This window comes from Gavialis gangeticus, unplaced genomic scaffold (assembly GCF_001723915.1).
Source record: "Gavialis gangeticus isolate Ggan-Ray unplaced genomic scaffold, GavGan_comp1, whole genome shotgun sequence".
NCBI lineage: Eukaryota > Metazoa > Chordata > Crocodylia > Gavialidae > Gavialis > Gavialis gangeticus.
This window is the reverse complement of record NW_017729033.1, coordinates 64,812,261-64,836,051: the sequence shown is the minus strand read 5'-3', so window position 1 is coordinate 64,836,051 and position 23,791 is coordinate 64,812,261.

Sequence of the window (23,791 nt, the reverse complement as noted above, 5' to 3'; positions counted from 1 at the left end):
CCAGAGCACCACGAGTGCTCATAAAGCCGTGCTAGGGGTCCTGCAATGACCTCAGCCAATTCCCTCAGTACTCTAGGGTGGAGATCATCCAGACCATCTGACTTGTATACATCCAGTCCCTCCAGAAGTTCCCTAACTAGTTCCTCACTAACCCTTGCCGTAGGTGAGCCTCTCCTGGGGCTTATCATTAGCTATTGTTAATTGTGTTACAGTTTCCAGACCCCATTACACAATACAAATTTGACTAGTTTTACAAATACAGAATGGAACTAAATGTTTTGCCAAAATCCAAACAAGTCAAAGCTACCTTGCCCTGTTCCTTTCACCCAATAATTCTGTAATTCTACCAAGTCAACTTTATCTGACAAACTCTGTACTGCATATATCACCCTGCTTATTGTTCTGTTAGCTGGGGGAAACAAATTCTGATCTTGTCCTATGGTGGAACAAATATTGTTGATGGGGACATTATGTTGACCTGATTAAACCTGAGATCAGATATGCAGGTATGAGGAAGTCAGTAGTCCTAATGTAAGGTGGTGTTGAAATGAGTTTTTTGGGGTTTATGTAAATGAGTTGTCAATTATGCACACACATAGATAGATAGATAGATAGATAGATAGATAGATAGATAGATAGATGGAGCATTGTGTTTGCTCATTGGCACCTCATTACACACACACACACACACACACACACACACACACACACATTGTATATATATATGAAAGTGACCTAAATGAGGGTTCTTTTTTCCTTCCTTAGTTTTAATCCTGTTTTTCTGTTTAGCCTTCTCTGCAGGCTGTGACTCCCAGCATATTCCATATCTCTTAGCTCTGCACGTGAGAGCCTATCTAACTTATGGGTATGTCAGCAATACTATCTCCCCAGTGTCATCAGTACCTTGTCATCACAGTGGTTTCATGGCCTTCTTTCTAAGATAGTTGCAGGACTGCCTGCTGCTGGAGGTGTCCCTTCCTTCACTAGAGTTCCTTCTATTTACTCAGAGTAGTTACCAAGCCCAGCTGCAATGCAGAGCCCAGTCATCCAAGAAGTTTCAGAGGAAATTATTAATGATTTAGTAAGCATGGGCTGATTTACTAAATGATAGGGCTGTACGAAGCTTTGGGTGCTGAGTCAGTTCATAAGAGATTCATCCCCCCATTGGACAGGAACCAGTGAGTCTGGGGGCTTTTGGCTGGGACAGTGGGGGGAGGCTGGGGGGCTTGTGCAGAGCCCCCCACACAGCATGGGGCAATCAGGTGCAGCAGGGATCACTCCCCCACCCAGCAGCACCCATTGAGTCAGGTTTGTTTTTTATAAAGTGCCAGGAGCTGGAGCGGGCGAGGCAGCCATTGCGGGGGCTGGGAGAGTCAGCGGAGGATGGGGCTACGTGATTCAGAGATTCAGCCAGATTGATTCAGGACAGTGATTCGAATCACTGAATTGAATCACTGTCCCCCAAATCGGCCGAATCCAAATTCAAAGCAAATACTAGCCGCTTTGTACAGGCCTACTAAATGACCCTGCCTGCCCATCATTGTTATTGGTATGTTTGGCATGCAAAGCTATGCTTAAAGAGATATTTCCTGCCCCAAGACAAATGAAAGTGACAAAAAGGGGGTTTGTGCAGTTGAAAAGAGTGCAGCATAAATGTAGTGTTTGGTGGCTCTTTGGCATGGTTATTGCTGTTCCCTAGAATGGTTAGCTTTAAACATTATTAAAAAATAAGATTAAAAAATCTTTGTATGCATCAGTGGACCTACCCATGTGTGTAAAGCCAGACCTATCTGTATGTTACATTCATTCCCTTCACATTGTATATTCTTGCTTGGTGGAACTCTTTTTCAAAACTTTTAAACCTCATTTAAACATGTTATTCTTTTCTTTTTCCTGTCTTGTCTTAGCAACTGCTTATGTCTCTGTAACTTAGGATGAAAGTGATGAGGAAAAGAGAAGGATTGTCAACTTAGGACCCTGCCCTGTCATTTCATGTGGATCTTTCTACCTGGGAAGTGTCTTGTGGACTTGAATAGGACTTTGCCCTCCTGGTGCACTGGATCTTAAAAATGAATCAGTGAACCTCTTGGATCTTCCAGTCTGAATGCTGTATACACATTCTGATGTTACTGACTGCCAGGATACACATTGTTTTACATTCCTGAATGCCGATTTCTAAACTAGTATCATGTTTCTCAGAGAGGTTAAGGAAATGTAAGGTAAATCACTGGTGTTTTTGTCAGCTCCACTTGAGAGTACAGGGCCAGATTTTTAAACTCAGTGCCACACTGGGTTTTTGGGAGGGGTAAAAAGAGAGAAGAAGAATATCTGGGCAGAGAAAACATATACCAATGCCAGCTCCTCCATTCCTAGGCTTAATGGCTTGTCATAGACCAGTACACTAAAATCCTCAGGGAAGATCTAAACAACATCCCTGAACCCATCAGAACAGCCTTCAGCATCTAGCTAGGGCAGCATTCTGACTTTATGCTCTGGAGACACTATAATGCTTACCGGAACCGAAGCTGCTAGATGCGTAGAAGGGGCCAGTTTCTTATGAGAATGGGAGAACCTGGAGTGTTCCCTTTCTAGCTAGCCCTAGCCTTACTGGAGAAAGTAGACACAAGGTCAGACCTAATATTCTACCTATTAGACATGTAAGTGAACATAGGCAACTAAGTGTGATTCTATTCTTCCCTGTAGGAATACCAGAACACCTCCCTCCACCATCTCCCTGCCTTTTCTCACCACTGTATTCTTTCCCTCCGCTTGTCACTGACTTCCACATTGGTAAGGCATAGACAGTACACCCCTACCCCAATCTTCAGTTATAACAGTGTGTGTTTCATAGTTTCATAGATTTAGGGTCAGAAGGGACCTAGTAGATCTTCTAGCCCGACCCCCCGCCAGGGCGGGAGAACAACAAAACCCCAAAACAAAAACGGGACTAAAATGAGTCCAGCCAGGTAGGCATCCAGCCTCTTCTTAAAGACCCCCAGGGTAGGGGCCAGCACCACTTCCCTTGGAAGTTGGTTCCAGCTCCTAGCCGCCCTAACTGTGAAGTAGTTTTTGCGGATGTCCAATCTATACCTCCTCTCCATCAACTTGTGCCCATTACTCCTTGTTATGCCAGCGGGCGCTAGGGGAAACAGCGTCTCCCCCAAACCCTTCTGGTCCCCCCTAGTGAGTTTATAGACGGTCACCAGGTCCCCCCTCAGCCTTCTCTTGTGGAGGCTGAATAGGTTCAGGTCCCGCAGTCTCTCACTGTAGGGTCTGCCCTGTTGTCCCCGGATCATGCGGGTGGCCCTCCTCTGGACCCTCTCCATGTTGTCCACATCCCTCTTGAAATGGGGCGCACAGAACTGGACACAATACTCCAGCTGTGGCCTGACCAGCGTCGCGTAGAGGGGGAGGATCACCTCCTTGGCTCTACTCGAGATGCACCTGTGGATGCACGACAAGGTCCGGTTAGCCCTGCCAACCATGGCCTTGCATTGTCGGCCCATGTTCATCTTGGAGTCAATAATGACTCCAAGATCTCCTTCTGCCTCCGTGCTCTCAAGTGTTAGAGCTATACATCTAAGAGTAACACCGCTGTACTGGTCTCCAAGGTCACTGGTTGCAAGGGGTTCTCCCACCATTGCTTGCTAAGTAACAGTGTTTTCCCCACCCCCACCTCTGCACTCTAATCTAGCTATGGCAGCAGAGCAGTCTCCAAATGCAGGTTTCATTCTTCCCTGTAAGTTTGTTTTAAAAGAAACCAGCAGCAAATCTGGGCATGATGCCACGTTTGTTTATCTTTGAATGGAACTTATAAAAGATGGTTTATGTGAAATGAAAGGGCAAGGAGGAAACAAAGGAAAGATTAGGTGTCTAATTGTATCTTCTAGCCAATGTTCACACATGTTGTAGGTCGAGTAACTTATGAGCAGCCCCAACAATGAGATTTTCAAAACAGTCCCTAAAGACACAGATGTCTTCAGATATGTAACCTATAATCTGGCAGGGATTGGGAGGCTATGCAAAAGACCTTATTGTTTCCTTGGCCTATAGCATCAAAGTTCAAAACTCATGCCTTTATCTATCAGTCTATCATGCCAGATGCACCCCTGCTGCCCCGGGGAAACAGCAATATCAGGGTCAGAAAGTGGCAGGAGTGTCCCCTGGCTTTGGAGGAGATAGAGCATCTGAATGACAGACATATCTGTAGTTGATTGGGATAGACAATAGGAAATACATAGGGATAAACTGAGTACCTTGAATGATTTGAGGACATAAGAAAGAAGTGGCAGCTCATCTGTGAGCAGGTGAAGGGTAAGTCCCTATAAATAGTCCCTATATGTTTTTCTCCTCCCCTTGAAGCACATAATGAACCTCTTGCTATACTAACCCAACTCCTGTTTCTGATGAGCTATCTGTTTTGGTCTAACAGAAAACTGTTTCCTAACGCAGGTCTGTTTGGTGGCTAAATAATAGGGCTATGCGAAACAGCAGTTTTGCTTCTACTTCCGTTTTGACGTTTCGACGGACAAGCATTTGGTTTTGTGTTTAGTTTCATTTCAAAAGCACTGTTCTGTTTCATTTTGTTGAAACAATTATGCTGTTTTGAAGCTTTTCAAGTTTTGCCCACACCCCCGGAGGAGTCTGGCAGAGCCCTCCCAGGGGTGTGGGTGGGAGGCTGCTACTGCCACCTGGGACCAGTGCTGGGAGCTCAGCCCAGTGGAGGGAGGCAGAGCACAGCACCAGCACTGCGCTCCGCTTCCCACACTGGGCTCAGTTCCACGGGGCTGGGAGCTGCTGGGAGCTGAGCCCAGAGGAGGGAGATGGAGTGCAGGGCTGGTGCTGCATACCGCCTCTCTCCATTGGGCAGCAAGCTGCTAGGTGCTGAGCCCAATGGAGGGAGGTGACACACAGTGCCGGTGGTGCATGCCGCCTCCCTCCACTGGGTAGCAAGCTGCTAGGGCCCTAGTGGAGCTGCTCGGTAGAGGGAGGTGGTGTGCACTGCCGGTGCTGCATGCCACCTCCCTCCACCGGGCTCAGTGCCTAGTGGCTTGCTGCCCGGTGGAAGTAGATAGCACGCACCACTGGTGCTGCATGCCATCTCCCTCCACTGACTCAGTGCCCAGCAGCTTGCTGCCCGGTGGAGGGAGATGGCATGCAGCCCCAGTGCTACACTCTGTCTCCCTCCACCAAGCTCAGCTCCCAGCGGCTCCAGCCTCATAGAAATCAGTCCAGTGGCAGGAGGCAAAGTGCAGGGCCATCTCTGCCCACCTCCTGCCACTGGGCTAGGCTCCGTGGGGCTCGTAGAGCTGATTAGAGCACAGCCCAACGTCGGGAGGTGGCAGAGCCGGTGCAGCACCCTCATCGACTCTGCCAGCCCCACAGAGTGCTGCCTGGAGGCGGGTGGCAGGGAGTGCCATGGCTGTGCTCCCTGCTGGGTTGAGCCACATGGGGCTGCAGAGCCGCTCACAGCACAGCCCTGGCTCTCCACTGCCTCCCAGAACCTGGCTGCTGCTTTGAAACTCAAAACTTTTTGATTGGCCTTGTTTTATTTTGAGGCCATATCAAAGCCCTTTGTTTCATTTCAGTTTCTCTGTCTTGAGTTCAAAATGAGTCAAAACAGTGTTGAAATAAAACAGCTGGCGAAATTCACACAGCCCTACTAAATAGTTGTCCCACATACAGCCTGCATTTCTTTTTATCACCTGCTGCCTTTGGAACAATGGCAATACTGCAACTTTGTTCATTGTGCATTATCAATGATGGTGACAGGAGTTAAGCTTGATCTAAGCATGATCTTAATAGATTCCTGACACTGAGACACTAGTGCCCTCATGTTCTTTACAAAAGGCAATTCACCATTCAGAGAATGCCATTTCAGCAGAAGTTGGCAGATACAGCTATCCATCTGATATATTGCTTGGTTAGCCTGCAAGTCTTGTTGAGTATAAACCCAAAATTTCATGGCTTTGCCATAGGGTAGATGCAACACTTAGGATGCTAACATAACACTTAAATGTGGATTTTGGGTTACTTTTTAATCCAAAAATTGGGGATTTTTTATCAGAGAAAACCAGGATCCCTGCTTATAAGTGTAATGTGTGTGTGTGTGTATGTGTAAGTGTTTGCATGCATGTGCATATGTAAGATACAAAGGCAGAGTTATTTGTCTTATATACAGTAATTATACAGTGGCATGGGAGCAGTTCAGCTAGTTGTGTATTTAAGATGTGAAACATGACCAGACTACTACATCAGCAATATACAATGGTAAAATGAAAACAGGCATAAAAAAAAAAAGTAGCTGGATGTTAGCTCATAACAACACCTCTGCCATATTACAGTTCCAGATGATAACAAAATAATGACTTCCCTGTTTCCAAGTTTATATTTTCTGGTCAAGAAAAAGTCAGGCTGTGCAAATAACCGATTTTTATAGTTCTCCTCCCTGTTCAGCCCCCTCCTTTCTTGCATTCTAAACTGCACATAATTATTTCATTCAGGCCAAAAAGGTTACATGCTTGAACTGACAGAGGATAAGACTGAAGCTGCTATATAATGGAATGGAAGGAACTGCCATAAAAATAGGTGTTGTTACAGCCTTGACACAGTCCAGCTGAAAATACAGTGGCAAAATGTTGCTGTAAAGATTATGTTTTCTGAATATTGTGAATATATTTCTGATTTGAGTTGAGTCTAAAATCTGCTTTTAAAAATGATATACAAGGGAAGTAAGGAAAAATGGTGAAAACTTACGTAGCCCTAATAATAAATGATGGGCTTTTTTGTAATGATGGGCTTTTATGCATATCTTACTGTAATATTCTAAATATATAATGCTATAAGTAATACATAATATAAATTCTCTAACCCTCAAGTTTCAAACTGGGATCAGTATCTTCCATTCTCCCTGTTATTCTCAAAATACATTAAAACCTTTTTCCAGTCTGACAATTTTTTCCAGTTTCACATTAGGTTGGAGAAATTGTAACTTTTATCCATGTTAGGGCCCCTTTTTATTGCCAGACAAAGAGGACTTAGCTAAACACAACTACATCCATTGCTTAAAACCATAACAATTTTATTGGTCGGTGATGAAAAATCCTACATTTTGGTATTCAGTTGGCTCATCTACACGTTGCCCTATGTTGTTACTGTGCTATGCTTTAGTACTTCCAAAATACTAAAGCACAGCACAATAACTGCCCTTACTGCATTGTGCACAGTAACCACCCACCATGCTCAGTAACCACCTGTACTGTGCCATGCATGTGGCACTTGGTTAGTTTTAGCTGCTATTTCCCCGTAGCGGTGCGATAAAATGGGGAAGTGTGCCATTACAGCAAAGTAGCTGCCGGTCATGTGTAAATTCACATGTTCATTATTTTCCTGCAGCATGTCATACGGTGATGTAGCGTGTTGCTATGGCAATGTAGGGTGATTTGTAGACATGCCTGATGTACCACACAATAAGTTTTAGTAGTAATTCTGTATAAAAGTGTTACATGTAAACTTTAGAAATATTACAAAACCTTAATATTTGATTACACTTTCAGAAATTCACTTAATTGGCCTTCAGCCAAAGCTATGCTCAGAATTTTCAAAACCTTGTTAACTTAGACTGTAAACGGCATTTCACTAAGAGTACTAATATATAGCCTAAGTGTGTTAATTTACTAGTTGAATAAAACGGACATCCCATTACATGTCAACACTCCTTGCCTGTGAAAGTCACTGTCTCGGACTTGTTTCCATTCATTTCAAAGGTTTAGTTAACACAGCCTAAAATGAAACTTTGAATGAAGAAATTTTAGAGGCCTCCTAATATGAAACACCTAAAATAGCATTTAAGAGCTAAGGAATAATGGGCTATCTCCTTTTTGCTTATTTACCTTCCTGTGTCCTCTAGCTTTCTAACATTCCTTCAGCTTAAGGATGCCTTCTGTGTTTTTCCAGAGACTTGTACAAAATGATTGGTAAACATATTATGTATCAATAGTAGATGCGTTGTACACTGCATATTCTAATATATTTTCTGAATATTTGTCTGATTTCCTTTAAAACTCTCCCACCCAGGAACTACAGAAAACTGCACTGGCCTTCAACATAATAGAATAGGAAAACCAATTGTTTAATATAGATTTGGTTTGGATAATAAAATCCTAGAATGATATCCAGAGTCCCTAAAACAATATTTTCTAATTACAAGTTTCATAAATCATAGGCACAAAGGAGGAAAGGAAGTGGAAAAGTAAAAGAAAGTAGGTAGTTAAGTTTTCAGTAAGCCTAACTCTAATTTCAAATACACTATTATAAATACTGATGAAATCCATAAATATTACTGGTGTAACAAAATATTATTTGGGCCACTGTATGGTACTGGGGCAGGAGTAATAGTACCTTATGCTTTCTCAGACCTCCGCACCCCACCCCGTTTAAGTAGTCAACACATGATGCTCGCTCCCTTGTTAGGAGATAAAACTCTGCCTCCATATCATTTTAGAGGGTGCTAGACCTGGGTAAAGTGCTTTAAAAAGATTTAACTTGTGTTCTGGTGAAAATATTTGCTTTCTAGTGATTTTTCAATGTCAAAATCCCTGTGAATAAGGGCTAAACCTTTCCCACCTAAAACTTCTAGTAACACACTTGAGGGAGGATATTTACCAAAATTAATGACATCAGCTATTTGGCTATTCCATTATATTTTTCCTAAACAAGCTGATCTTACCTAAAACATTTCCCCTTCCCATTGCCTTCTACTTTTGATAAAGTGATGGCATGCATTCATTCTTGTGGTGGTTGTTGCCAAATGGCAGAATATCACTTACTCTACAGGAATAAATCTGTATGCAAATCCAGAGACTTCAGTCCTCTCACCTGAACCACTGGCGCAGGTGGTTTGAATCAATGCATACTAAAGCTAATATCCAGCCAATGTTCATTGGTAGGTGAAGATTTTTATTCTTTGGTAATATGATTCCAAAAGATTTGAATCATCCCTGAAGTTTTTTGGCAAGTGTCAATGTTTGCTAAACTCACATTCAGAACATCATCCAAATAATTAAGGTTTGATTTTAAACTTGCAATTTTCCTCATTACTATGCATTGCAGGAGTGTACTACAAACATTAGTATCCCATTATTGGTTCATAATATGATGCCATTACTGTGTCCCAGCTCAAATTACCATTGTAATGGCTACTGGCTTCCAATAACCTACCCCGACGCAAGATTACACAGGGGAAACACAGTTTATGTGAGGCACAACTATAAATGTCTAGTAATATACATAAAAGACCAAATTGTGCATAAAAGACAGAACATACCCTGAATGCAAAGTCTCTGCACTCCCTCTGACAGATGTTTTCTTTCATGCTGTCCAGAAAATATATGGCTTGGGAATTGCCCAAATACAAATATATTATTGATTTTTCAAACATACCTGCCAATACCAATTGTGGCACCCATAGTTGCTATTACAAACTCACACTGTACTTCCTTGTCTTCTCATTTTAGCTACACCGATCATGATGACACTAAGGGGCTATCTGGAGATTTTGTAGGATAGTTGCTCCCTTTGCAGTCCAAATGCTCTTGGGTGTTCTCATTTACAGAACCATTAAATATTGCATTATCACATTCTCTTTATCAATGTGATTTCAGTCCTTAATTGCCTTAGAGGTATTGTAATTAAATTTGGTTCCCCATTGTCCACCACAATTTTGTGTCTTTCTCATTGCCATGTCTTAAGTTCCCTCTGTTTCATTGTTACATCAGCTGTTGCAACAGTCCTATCAAAATGCATATCACATAGGCAATCTGACTCCATCAGGAATATTTTGATTTAAATTTTTTAATCTAATTTTTTAAACAAATTCAATTGGAACTGAAAACTTCTGTTTTTTTCAGTATTTAAGTTCCCATTGCTCATTGAGTAAACTGATTAAATTCATCTTCACGATATACTAGACCTAGTCATATTTAAAACAAAAGATAGCATATCACAAATAGAGATGTGCAATACATATTTTCACTTTATTTCACAAACTATATATTTATACATATATAAAATGTAGACAACTGCTCAATCTATCAGGGATAATTCCCCATTTAATTTTTCTTTCATCTGTCTCATTCTATAATCTTCATCTTACAGTAAATAACTCCCTGCCTCCCACATCATATGCTCTGTCAAGTTTCTACTCTGTAATTTTAAATGATAAAAAAGCCACACTCCTTTTAATACATGCATGGCTGTATCCATCTATTGATGCATGAGTCCACAGCAATCCCTTTCATTGTATTATTACATTTTTTTAAATAATCCATTATCTTAACCCTTTAGTTATGTTAATTGTACAGGCTGCATTTACACAGCACACTGACTCCTCAGTAGCTCTTACTACAGTGCAGTAGCATCACATGGCATGCGTGCAGTAGCGTTGCAGGGCAAGCATGACGTGACACTCCTACACAATAGTAATGAGCTACTGTGCAGTCAGCGTCACTTAAAAGCCATTCGGCAACACTACTGCACAGTAACTCCAGTTCCTGCACAGTCATTTAATAGGGTTGTGCAAAACAGCACCATTTTGTTTTGACTTCCATTTTGCTGTTTCAACGGGACAGTGTTTCATTTCATTTTGAAGCACTATTCCATTTTGTTTCATCAAAACTCTTTCACTGTTTCAACGTTGTTTCGACGTTTTGCCCATAGGCTATAATGGGGAATCAAAAAACTGCCTATATCTTTGTCATTTTTTGTCAGGTTTGGACTAAAGCACCAGGGACGGTAACTCCTTCTGAAGGCATGAAGCCTGCCAAGTTTCAAGAAGATAAGTGCAGGGGTTTCTGGGAAACTGCACCTCAAGGTGCTGACAAGCAAAACTAGTATCACGTGTGTGTTAAGGCGCAGCTGGGTTAAAACAGCAGGCATGGTAGCCCCTGCTGAGGCAATGATGCCTGCCAGGTTTCAAGGAGATAGGAACATGGATTTCTGGGAAACTGCACCTCAAGCCGCTGACCAGCAAAACTCATGACATGCGACTTTGTGTGTGTGTTAAGGCATGCCCTCACTGGCACTGGAGCCTCTACACAATGTGGTAGTCTGCCCCAATGAGGCCTCCTCCTCCCCTACAGACTCAGCTCCATCCATCACTTTAAATAACAGCAGGTAAGCAGTGCACTGCAGCACAGTAGCACTACCATCTCAGGCAGCCAAACTGTCACAGACTAGAGCCTTTCTTTCCTTTCCTGCAGGAGTTTCTTCTCCAGCAGCTGCCAGAGAACTCTCCCTGCCAGCCCCAGTTCTGGGGCTTAGATGTGCCCAGGGCCCTGCCTTTTTCCGGTCAGCTGATGGGGAACAGATGCCAGGGTTGTTGGTCTAAGGACATAGCACTGGCAGACAAGGGTATCCCCCTTCCCTACCACCCTAGCCTGTCCCTCACCCCCTGACACCCCCATTTTCATTTACACTGACTAGTTTTCTTGCCTGCATTGCATGCCAGCCTCTGGCTTCTTTACTATTCCTTCCATCCTGGAACAGCTCACACACCAAATTAGCAGGTGCTTCCTTAACCTGACAAAGGGTTTTTCAGCTTGAAAGCTGGTATCCCAGGTAGCTAAGCTGAGCTCACTGGAGCCTCACAACTCCACTGTAACCAGCAAGCCTAAAGCCTGTCAAAGATGTGATGGGTCTGGGCTTTCCCCAACCAGGACTGTGTGCATGTGTGTGATGCCTGGAGATTATGGCACCTCCATCCCCTTTCACCAGAGGGATCCTTGGTCCTGGCATTTCCTGGGGCTGCCATGCCACCGGCAGTCCCACCAGGCCTCCCCGACCCTGGCAGAGTGCAGTTTTAGCGGTCATATACAGGACCTGGAGCCTCCTCCTTCCTCATAGCCCTAGCCTATACCTCCAAGTTTGGTCCGTCATGGGAGCTCAGCAGGGACATGTTCTTTCCCTGATAGCTGGTGATGCAGTGAGTGCCCCCTCCAGCTCTGAGAGCAGGGCATAAAATGATTTTATAAACAATGAAAAAAGGAAATATGTGCGGACGGAGTGAGGAGGGTGGCATTCACTCTGTCTGCACCTGGAGCTTGGGGAACCCCAGCAGTGGGAGGTTCACCTTCAGGAACACCAGCTGCTCCACCAAACCAGGATCCAAGGAGATACAATGGGATGTCACTACATCATCAGCAATGCTGAACACCCTGTCCTGCAACACTGGTCGGTGGACAGGACAGGTGTTTGCAGGCAACTGTGGACAGATCCAGCCACATCTGGCTGTAGATTGCCCAGTAGGCCAAGGGGGTTGCACAGCAGTGGCTCCAGATCTTCGGTGAGATAGTCAGCCACCTGTCTGATGGTGGGGTCTTGTGCCTCTGGACCCCACCATGAAAGCCATGCCCTTGACCCACATTGACAGTGCCTGTAGTGAAGGTGGATACTGGCTGGTGGATGGTGTGCTGGCATGGGACAGTGGATCCCTCTCTTCCATGTCTGGAGAGAGCAGCTTGCCCCAGCCAGGAACATGAATCCCCTGAAAGCTCTCCATTTGGCTCTGAAGTTCCCTCACCAGAGGGGTCATCTGCCTAAAGAGGGCATCGGCAGCACTGGGGGTCTTGGTAGCCTCAAAAAAAGGCTTGAGGACCACCAAGATTTGGGGGATGCTATCCTACTCAGCTCCATTAAGGGGGCCACTAATCCCAATCTCCCCAAGCAAAGCCATCTCATCAATGGTTTTCTGTTGCTCCACCAGCCTCTCAAGCATCAGGTATGTGCAGTTCCACCAAGTCTCCACATCCTGCATGATTTTGTGCTGAGGGATACTCAGGTCTGCCGGTTGCTCCCACAGCATCTTGGCCCCTTTGAAGCTCCAGTGGAAGTAACCTGTAACCTTCCTGCATTTGGAAATGAGCTTCCTGGTGGTGCTGGTGCCATCACCAGCAGCCCTGTCCCCCTCCAAGGCATCCCTGACAATGAGGTGGAACTTGTGTGCCACACAGTGGATGCCAACAAAGTTGGCATCACGGACTGCCTTAACCATATTGGCCCCATTGTCGGTGACCATGAACCCACAGGTTAGCTCACGTTGGTTCATGGCCTTTATGATCTCTGTTGCTGTGTGGGACTCATCCAGCACCTCGGCTTGAAGGAGAGCCCACTGATGGCCTGACTGGTTGCACCAGTGCCCTGTGAAGGAGAGGTATGCATGATCTCCATCTCGGCTGCTCCAGACATCCAAGGTGAAGTGTAAGGCCACCTGTGGACCTGCCTTGTGCAGCTCCTTCCTCAAGTATTACCTGCATGCCTCATACAGGGAGAGCACCACTGTCCTGCTGAAGGTAGTGCATGTGGGCACTTGGTATGATAGGGCCATGAGCGCCATGAACCACCTGAGCCCTGGCCACTCAACTAAGGAGAAGGACTGGCCATCCACAACAAGCATCTCCTCAGTGGTCTGGGTGATTTTGCTCGCTTTTGCAACACCCCCCCTTTCTGTCCTCCTTTCCCTCACTGTTCTTGGCCACCCTCTGCTTTGTGGGGATGGGGACTTTGGAGCAAGATGGGGACTTCCCTTTGGGCATGTTCACCCCACTGGTGCCAGGCTGAGGAGGAGCAAGGGCAAGGGGATGGTGCCTGCGGAGATGCAGCAGCATCCCCGTGGTGCATATGTGTTTTGTTCCCTTGCTCCAGGTGTTTTGGGTTCAGTAGTGCAAGCAGATAGCATATGTGGGATCATCTGCTAGCTCAGAATGATCCCAGATCATGCTACCCATTCACTTCTGGGGTGCGGGTGCATGTATGGATGTTGCCTTTCCCCCCTCCTCAGCAGGCAGAGGCACAGCAACAGGAGGAGTGTACTCAGCTGAGCCACTTGCCTCTACAACCTCTACCTCAGCATCCTCCAAAGTGCCTTCTGGGGAAGGAGACCTGGCTTTAGGGGAAAATTGAGGGATTCCCCCTCCTTCCCCAGAATTTCCCTTCCTATAGCACTCAGATCCAGATCCAGTTCTTCCTCTGGCACTTGAAGGCTCAGCATAGGAAGTCAAATGGGGGTAGAGGAAACTGTCATGCGGGTGCTGCTGCTTGTTGTCTTGGTGGTGGTGGTGGGGGTTATGGCTGGTGCTCTTGGAGAGGATGCATACTCAGGCACAGATAGTGGAATTGGCACAGCTCCTCTCTCCTTGCTGCCTGAAGAACTAGTGGAAGCCTCATGCCTGTTTGCTATAGCAAGGAGGCTGTGTCTCAGTTTGGGGGGTGAGGGGAGCTCTCCCTCTGCCCCCTCTTCTGCCCTTCTGTGGCAGGGCACTGTTAGTCGCTGACACTTTGAAGGACCAAGCCAAGTGGCCGGCAGGTGCTTAATTGTGGGAGCCATTTTGGACCTAGGGCTGCCTATATAAACAGAGCAGTTTGCTGCTGGCAAGCCAGGCAGTAACATTACCTGGCTGCAAAGCTGCTTGGAACATCCTGGAGGTAAGGGCAGGAGCTTTAGGGACTGTTTTGGAGGCTCCTGGTCCTGGGAGTGACCTAAAACTGCAGCCTGCTGGGAGTGGGTGGCCTGATGGGGCTCTCAGTGGAATGGGAGCCCCCAGGAAATGCCAGGCCAGTGATCATCATGGTGAAAGGTGAGTAGGGGCACCTTAACCCCAGCCCTCACCTTCAGGTGGGCCAGATTACATCACAGCAGAGTAGGTTGCGTAAGGTGCCTGAGCCTGCTGGGGGAGTGACCCCGCAGGGCCAGGCACACTTCCCCATTTCCAGCTCAGGTGCTCCTGGGACCCCAACTCATAAGTGCAGGCAGGAGGCAAAAAACTCACTTGTGATGGCCAGAACCACAAAGGTCAAACAGGCAGCTTTAGCCAAAAAATTTGCTTTTTGAGATATCTGCAAAGTGGCTGATGAAGCAGTTCCCTGTCTGTCTGAAAAAAGATTTTTATATATAGCTTTTTGTATTAATCTCCAGACAGCATGAACTTTAGCAAGCAGAACTAAAAATTATAATTGCAAACATAGCTGATTTATAAATTTTACTTAGAAACAGTAAAAAACCCAAAACCTAATGAATGTAATTACAAAATATAATTAATATAGTATGTTGAACTTAGGTAGGAACATGGTAATTTCAAACCCCAAAGTGATGTGATGTAATTTACTTATTGAGTAAGCTTGGGCAGTAACTTATTATAATGATTTCTCACACCTTTTAACCCTATAGGATAATAGTTATAAAGTAACACTGTGAATGGCTATATAACTATTAAATTAGCATAAATAGGATATAAAAAAACTACACATGTCAAAGTAACCCTCGGGAAAGACGGAACAGAAGGGTCATTGCTGTCCCTTACCCTTGTGAATCTTATTCCCTGTGAGAGCAAAGACCAAATCCTGACTGAGGTGCTTCCCCCAATTTTCCTTCCAACTGCCTAATTCAGAGACATCTGACTTCACTGAATCAGCTTGACGTGCCTCTTTTAACCGAAGAACTATCAATAAATTACTAACCAAGGGGAAACTCTTGGTTAATTTTTTTATCTGTTTTATCATCACTGTCAATTTTAATCTGTATTATGTTGTCTGTTTATTAGCTTAACCTTTTCACTAACTGTCATATGTGCAAACTATATCTTTTGTTGTCATAAGTAAAACTTATTCTTTTTTTATAAGTAAAACTTGTCATTGCTTTCACTCCCAACATTGCCGCCTCAATCCTGAACCAAAATAGCCCAGTGGCTAATAAAGTTGCAGTGCTCAGTCAGTCTGCAACTAAATTGAAATACTCACAGTGCCCAGCTGGACTGTGACACCCACTGAGGTACTCAACTGGTCAATGCTGGGGCCAGGACCAAAGGATCAAAAGGGCCAGGGGCCCACCGCGAGGGATGCCCATGAAGAGCGCAGAAGCTCAGGGTCCTGACTGGGCTTAAGATGGGGCCAGGGCTTATGGAAGCCAAAGGTCTTCATGGTTGGGGGCCACAGCTAATGGGTGAAGGTGATGGTTTAGCTAACTGCCTGAGATGCCATATGCAAGGCTTGGGCCATGGTGTAGGGGTGGAACAGAGCTGTGGATAGTCCCCCCACCCTACCCAATATTGGAGTGTACAATAGGCAGCCTCCCATCTTCATTAACAACTTAATTAATTACCAACAAGGTGTGGTGGGAGAGACAGGTGGGCAGCATGCCCAGAGGCAGGTGGGAAGCTAGCTCTGTGGCTAGCAAGGGACCCCCACTTCGCCACACCCTCCCTGAAGGCTTGCCAGCTGCCTTTCCAAAACACTTCATGGTGTGTTTCATAGTGTCTTGTCTTTGCCTTGATGTGCTGGAAAATCTGTCTTCTGTAACGTTACCTGATTTATGTAATACAAATAATTATCTTATCTACATATGTGTATTTATGTAATAAATAAAATAAAAAGTATGTATAGATTCATAGATGTTAGGGTTGGAAGGGACCTCAGTAGATAATAGAGTCTGACCCCCTGCTCTGGGCAGGAAAAGAGCACTAGGGTCAGATGACCCCAACTAGATGCTTATCCAGTCTCCCCTTCAAGAGCCCCAAGGTAGGGGAAATCACCACCTCCCTTCAAAGTCCATTCCAGATTCTGGCAACCCTTACTGTGAACAATTTCTTTCTAATGTCCAACCTAAATCTGCTCTCTGTAAATTTGTGGCCACTGTTCCTAGTTATTCCAGAGGGTGCCCTAGTAAATAGAGCATCTCCTATTCCCTACTGCCCTCCCCTGATGATTTTATAGGCAGCCACAAAATCACCTCTCAGCCTTCTCTTGTGAAGGCTGAAGAGATCTAGGTTCCTCAACCTCTCCTCATAGGGCATTGCCTGCAGGCCTCTGACCATACAAGTGGCCCACCTCTGAACCCTCTCAAGGTTCTCCACATCACTCTTAAAGTGCAGTGCCCAAAACTGGACACAGTACTCCAACTGCAGCCTGATCAGTGCCACATGGAAGGGAAGCATCACCTCCCTGAACCTGTTCATCAGGTGTCTGCTAATACATGATGAAGTGCGATTAGCCTTGTTGATCACTTCATCACATTGACGACTCATGTTCATCTTGGAGTCAACTGTATGTGTTCCTATATAAATTCTATTTTATAATATGCAATATAATTATGCTGTGCTTCCCTGCACAGTGAGTGTAATGCACACTGTAAGGGAAAGCACAAATTTGAAAAGAATCAAAACAGACTAACAAAAGAAAAATAGGATTTTTGAGGAGGAACAAATTGAAAGGAATCAATGAATATAATAAAAGGGTATAGAAAGCAAAAGGTATTGATTAATTCCACTTGCTAGGCTAGCAAGTAGGAAATGAATGGTAACCTTTGTCTGATGCTGCTGAGCTGCTGCAAGACAGCTCAGTAACTGACCCCAAGGCAGAAAGCAGCTCAGTTCAAAGAATGCTGTTTTTCCACCCTTCCCCCAGAGCACTGGGGTTGGAAGGGACCTCAGGGAAGGATCACAGTCACTGGCCAGCTACAGTCAATATCAGAGCAGTCCTTCTCCCCCTCCTCCCCCTACCTCTCCTTACTTTCTGTTTCCCTGCAGGCAAGCCCAGCTTCAACTTTGAAACTCGAAATGTTTTGAAACATTTTGACTGCCCTTGTTTTGTTTCAAGGCCTTCTTTTCACTTCAATTTCTGTGTTTAGAGCTCAAAATGAGTCAAAAGTGTCAAAATGAAACAGCTGATGAAATTTCACACAGCCCTATCATTTAGTACTTGTACACACAAGTATGTATACAAGTACTAAATGACTGTGCAGTAACTGTGCAGTCAGCGTCTTATTATAATTCAGTATCATCCTGTAAATTGTAAGATCAGCAATATATTTTCCCCTTAAATAAAACACATTCTGATTTTTTTAAATGTAACCATGCCAGCATGCTAAGGCCAGGTAATGCACTGAATTTTGAGTGCTTGGGGTTCCAGTAGCCCTGGGAACCCCTCAGGCAAACTACTGACTGAGGTGTCTCCCTCACACTTACCACCCAGGAATTAGCTCAGAACCTGATGAACCCATTGTTTTTTATTATACACAATCAATTTATATACAGAAAAAATAAACAAAAATATAATAACAATAGTTAATAACAAAACTAATCATTTGGAATAAATATACAACTACAACATTGGGTGGATAATTCCAGCACACTGGCTGGTCTCACTTGTGTTACACAACCTAAATAACTAAATTCAACTCGGTATAACCCTTTAAGTCAGTTTTCCCCCCATAACCCAGTTGATTTCCTTCTGGTCACAATCCACGTCCCATAACCGTAAACAGCGACACAGCTATAACTATGATCCACCACTAGATGGTGGAGGCAGGGTTTCTGCTGCTTCAGGGAAATTGGTCTCCTTTAATCATTCCTGGTAACACAGAAACAGTCTCTGAACAGCTGCTGCAGGCAATAGGCTCCCTGTTGTTTCCTTTATTAGCAGATTGTTCTCTTAAGCAGTTTCCTTCTGAATATACACTTACTGCAAACACTAATGATTAAGTGTCCCCTCACACACCCATGCTGGTTTGTTTTCTCTCAGCTCACTCCATGTCAGGGCTGTCTCCCCCTCCGAGTACACCCACGGATGGAGGTTTCCCTCTGCAGGTCTCTGGTGCTGTGACTCGAGCTTTCCTTGCTTGGATTTCCCCCCAGCATCTAAGTCAGACACAACTCATAGCCTTGTCATTGACCCTTTAAAGGCTCAGCTGCTTCTCCCAGCCTCAGCAAACCTACCAGCCTTGCTTACCAACTCCTCCCCACTCTTTCCCTGGCACCTATGTCCTTAGTTGCACAGCTCCAAACCCGGTGGTGAATCAGCTTCTCAAGGGATGACACAGGCTCTTTTCCATCCTGATGTCTGCTCCCTGGGCAAGTTGCAGCTTGGTCTCCCCTGGCTTGGCCTGAATCTGCATCTGCTCCATCCAGGGCTGAAATCTGTTCCTCCCAGCTTCTCTTCTTCTTTTCCCCTTTTTTTCTTTTCTTTTCACTCCCTCAGCTTGTATGGCTCAGTAGTAGCCAATCACAGCCCCCGGTTTGCAATGTGGGCTCTGGTCACAATTTAAATGCTCCAATAAGGAGCATGCACTGTGCACTGTATAACAGGTCTGTCTGATAAAGTTTATGCACCCTCTGCAAAGTTTTGCTGTCCTTTTCTTGCAGAGCTCTTAAGCACAGCTCACCCACTTGGCCTGCAGGTAGGCAAACTTTGCAGCTGTAACTTTTTATTTCTATAAAACATGGTAAGAGAAGGAGGGTATTGGAGCTTTATAGTAAAGACCAGGTGCAATTCCTGCTTGCTTTTCTGCCAAAAAGTCTCCAGTCCTCAACTTCAAGTCACTGTTTCTGCTAAGGTAATATATGTACCAATGGATCCAGATTCAGTCCCTTCTGCTTCCACCCTGCACCACTGACTTGGATGGGCATTTTATCCCTGCATGTGGTGGCCTTGAGACTTCTCTGCTTTGCACTTGATGCTGTGTACAGTGTGTCCAAAACACTGTGACAGCATATACCTACTTTACACTCTTTTGCAGAGATGTTAAGTGACTGCAACAAGGCACAAAGCAGTGGAAAGTCATGTCTCTTGGGAGTAGACTCACACCTGGGCAAAGAACTTCGGCACCCATTTGTAAGTTCTTACACAGTGAAATTCTCTGGTGTGACTGTTCATGTAAGGAAGTTTTATGGAATATGGTCCTTTAACGCCACAGAGAAACAAACAGCTGAACTCGTGACAAGTCAAGGTATCCCATTTTAAAGAAACTCACAAACACATCATAATCCCTTCCCCAATAATGGCAATGAGTTAGCACTTTGAGTCATGGCAATTTTCTCATGCTTTCAGATGGCCATCTTTCAGCGTGCAGCCTGCTCATTTGACAAAACTGCTATGGTACCTTGAGCTTTGCTTCCCCATTCATAGACCTGTAGGTTTCTTATAACAATTGGAGGGCTGAGAAATGAAGTCATATTCATTCTGGGTCCTCACAAGTCACGAATCCCCATGTGACTTGGATTCCATGGCAGATGCTCAAGCTGGACTCCATTTATATTCATTTCAAATCTCTCTCTCTCTCTCTCTTTTGGTGTTGTAGAAATCAGTCCATGCATTTGTCTTCCACTGACTAAACATGGTCTGGTACCAAGATAACTATTATAGTTAAGACTATGATTTTTTTTAAACAAGTCTCCTAAAAAACAATACTGGATAGGAGTTCCTGTGAGTTATAACCTGTAGTGGAGTAAGTATACCTGCACTATGTGGTTGTACCACTTTAGCTATAGATGTCCACTTATACTCTACCTGTCTAGTTAAAGAGGGCCAACTCTTTTATGTACATAGGGCCAGAATTTTTCTGTGGAATACAATTCAATCTCATCTCCCAGTGGGATAGGAGGAAGAATTCATTAAAGGAGGGGGGTAATAGGATCACTCAATTTACTGTATGATAATAATAAAAAAAATCAGTTCTTGCTGTGAGCACTGTTAAAAACTGAATTTGTTATAAACAAGGTTGATTACAATGAAGCAATTCTATACTGTTTTGCATTTTTCTTTCTGAACAATATATGAATCTGAAGATGTTCATTCCATCAACTTTTTTTTCACTGAATTGCAGCTTTGTTATTATTTCTTGGACAGGATCCTAGTAAATGGGGCACAATAGCAGAGGGGCTAATTGCTATCACTCCAGTGTCATGCATATAGACCCTGCTTAAAATTCAGACAGAATGCTGTTCTGGTCATTTGGGCTGGGATGTCAAAGGCAGCTGAGAACAATGCCAACCACTTCACTCCCATGTGTGTTGTTGGATATAAAAGCTGGTACACCTTCATCGTGCTAGCCTTATGAACAACTAAGCTAGACCTTTGACCTTTGTCTCTTAGTAAAGCAGCATGGAAAACTACTGCAGAGTTAGCATTTCCTGTCATTTCATACAGTGAGTAACCATTTCAGAAAGGGAAACTGCCTATTTTAATCAAGTAATTAACTATCTTCTTGTGGAGGAAAAAAGCTCTCTGATTGGAATAACAATTTGCTTTTTAGTGAACAATTGTCTAGCTTGTGCCATATTAAAATCAGCAGAACATAAAATGAAAATGAATATAGGAGAAACACCAGTCATTTATCTTAATAAAGACCAAGTTATTGTTTCATAGGAGCTGTGATCTAGAATATGAATTATATTTCAAATGAGATCTGGAATATATTTATTTTAGAAATACCCCAAGTTTGAAAAGTCTCCAGAGAGTGTTCCAAAGGAATACAAAATGTTTTTTTGTTTTGTTTTGTTTTGTTTGTAACTGGTGATTGGTTATCCTGAAGTAATTTTTGTTTTGTAATTAACACTCATTAATGACTTGAAATCAATCTGATTAATGGGGAATTCCCTTTGCAAATTTGTTCTCTATACTTTAGCAGAAAAATGAGCAGGGAAATTAGGGCAGCAGCAGTTACAATGCTTAGACTAAATAGACTTAAAGTACAGTCTGACAGAAGAGATTACCAGTGATCAAACTAAAACAAAAGTTGTCTTTCTAGATCTGTCACACACTGCCAAGCTTCTTTGCCAGGAAGAAGGCAGAAGACATGCATAAGCTCACTGGAGACTCACGGTGTAAGCTTCAGTGGAAACAAAGAAAGTTGGCTCTCCACCATGACCTGAAACAGGAAGTCTAGGTTTAAAAAAAAAAATCCTCATTCTGTCAGAATCACAATCATGCCAACACTTTATGAAATGTTGTCAGCTGAGGACTGATCTAAAGCTTGATGAGATAAAAATTTCCATCGGCTTCAAAGAACTTTAGATCAAAACTTTGGCTCTTGATGGGATTCCTTACACTTAACAAAGACACTATGATAACCATTTCTGGTTGAGAAGTCTTACATTCTAACTCCAGTGATAACTAGTAATAGTAAGGTAAAGCTAACTAAGAGTACAGCCATTTGCTACAGCTAGTCTATGTTCATGTGACTTACTTTAAGTTTGCCTAAACATAGACTGGGAGTGGTGTATACCGCTGTTTGCCACTCCTGGGACCCTTACTAGAGAAACTCATGTAATTAACTTATGGTGGGGGAGGGATAGAGAGGTTGGCATGTCCACGAGGGAGTTTGATAGGTCCAGGGGGGGTGTTGGTGGGATTGGAGGTGGGAGGGGCTGGTAGGACTGTGGGGGAGGTTGGGTCTGTGAAGGAGGGGGGCTAAAAATAAATCAGTCAGGAATGGAGACTGGATTAGTACAGTCCCAGGGCTGAGGCAAGCTAGTGTGCTTTGCTAGCCCTCAGACTGTGCTGTGAAAAAAGGCAAGGGCTCAAATGTCAGGTTAACCCTTACTTAGATCAGGTTAACTGGATATCGATCTAAGATAGTTCATCTTAGGAGGTGCACTAACTTAGATTGGGTACACCATTTTTGACTGATTTAAACCCTCTGAACCCCTGCATGATTGGTCATTTAGATTGACCTAACCATGGTTGGATCAATATGAATGTAACACTTGTATATACCCTAAGAGGTTTCATCTGTTACTTTTTTTTCTTACAGGGTACTGACTGAGGTGGACCGGTGGCCTGATTTGGTATGGCAATATTTGTGTTCCCTTGTTTGTTATAAAGTTTGTAACTGAGCTGATTGGTACACTTCCTCTCTAATGTCACTATCCTTGTGCTCAAGGCATATCTACACAACACCTTTAAAAGGTGAACTTGGAAACAAAAAATTATAAGTTGGCTGGACTTTAAGAACCACGGACTAAATATTGATACTGGTATATTTTTACACATTTTGTTGCACACATGAAAGGTGAAAATGACCCTCTTCCTTTTAAATAGATTTTGATCCCCTAGTAATCAGCTTTTTTCCCTTTAATTGTGTCTGCTAGCCCTGGGAATTTTTCTCACTCCCTCCCACTGTTGTTCTTTACTATGTGGTGCTTGGCTCATTCTCATCAGACCTGAAAAAACATATCTTGCATTTCAAAGCTTGTCTAACCCTAACCCAACCACACATTTGGTCTAATATAAGATATCATCCTAAGAAATCCATGTCTGGTACAAGGGCAATGGTTTGTTAGTTGATGACTTCTGGAGCTATATATTTTCAGAGTTGCATTAGCACTCAGGATCCAGGAGCAGGGAGGAGAGGAGGGATCCAGGCATATGTGTGTCCCATATGCACGTGTGCCCCCTTAACTGACCCAAGGCAGAGGCAGACACATCAGCAGTGGAACCAGCAGTGGGGGCAGCATCAGCTGATTCACCTAAGGTAAGTGGGGCAGAGGGACTGGACACAGTTGAGCCGGATCTGGAGGGGAAGCCCCCCAGATCCCTTGTAGCTGACCTGGTAGGGAGCTGCGCTCCTGAGCCGTGCTGCGTGAACAGAGTGTAAACATTGGCATTTGTGCTGGTGGGCAGGCAGGAAGGGCCAGGAGGGAGACTCCTGCTAGGGTAGGGTGAAGGCGCTGAACTAAGCTATAAATAAACAGCAACTTCTATGATGGTGTTGACATGGAGTGCTGCTAGGGCCCCTGCCCGGGGGGTGCAGACTACCCACAGCTTGTCTGAGGCCTCCACCCAGACAGAGCCCATGGGGGAGCTGGTGTCCCCCTACCCCCTGGCCTGCAGGGGTTGCTCAGCAAGGCCCGGGGGGGCAGGAATTGAGGACCCCCACACCTGTCCTGCAGGCACCCACCTTAGGGCCCTGGAGGCTCAGGTGAGGGAGTTCCAGGAGGAGGTTAGCAGGCTGAGGGGAATCAGGGAG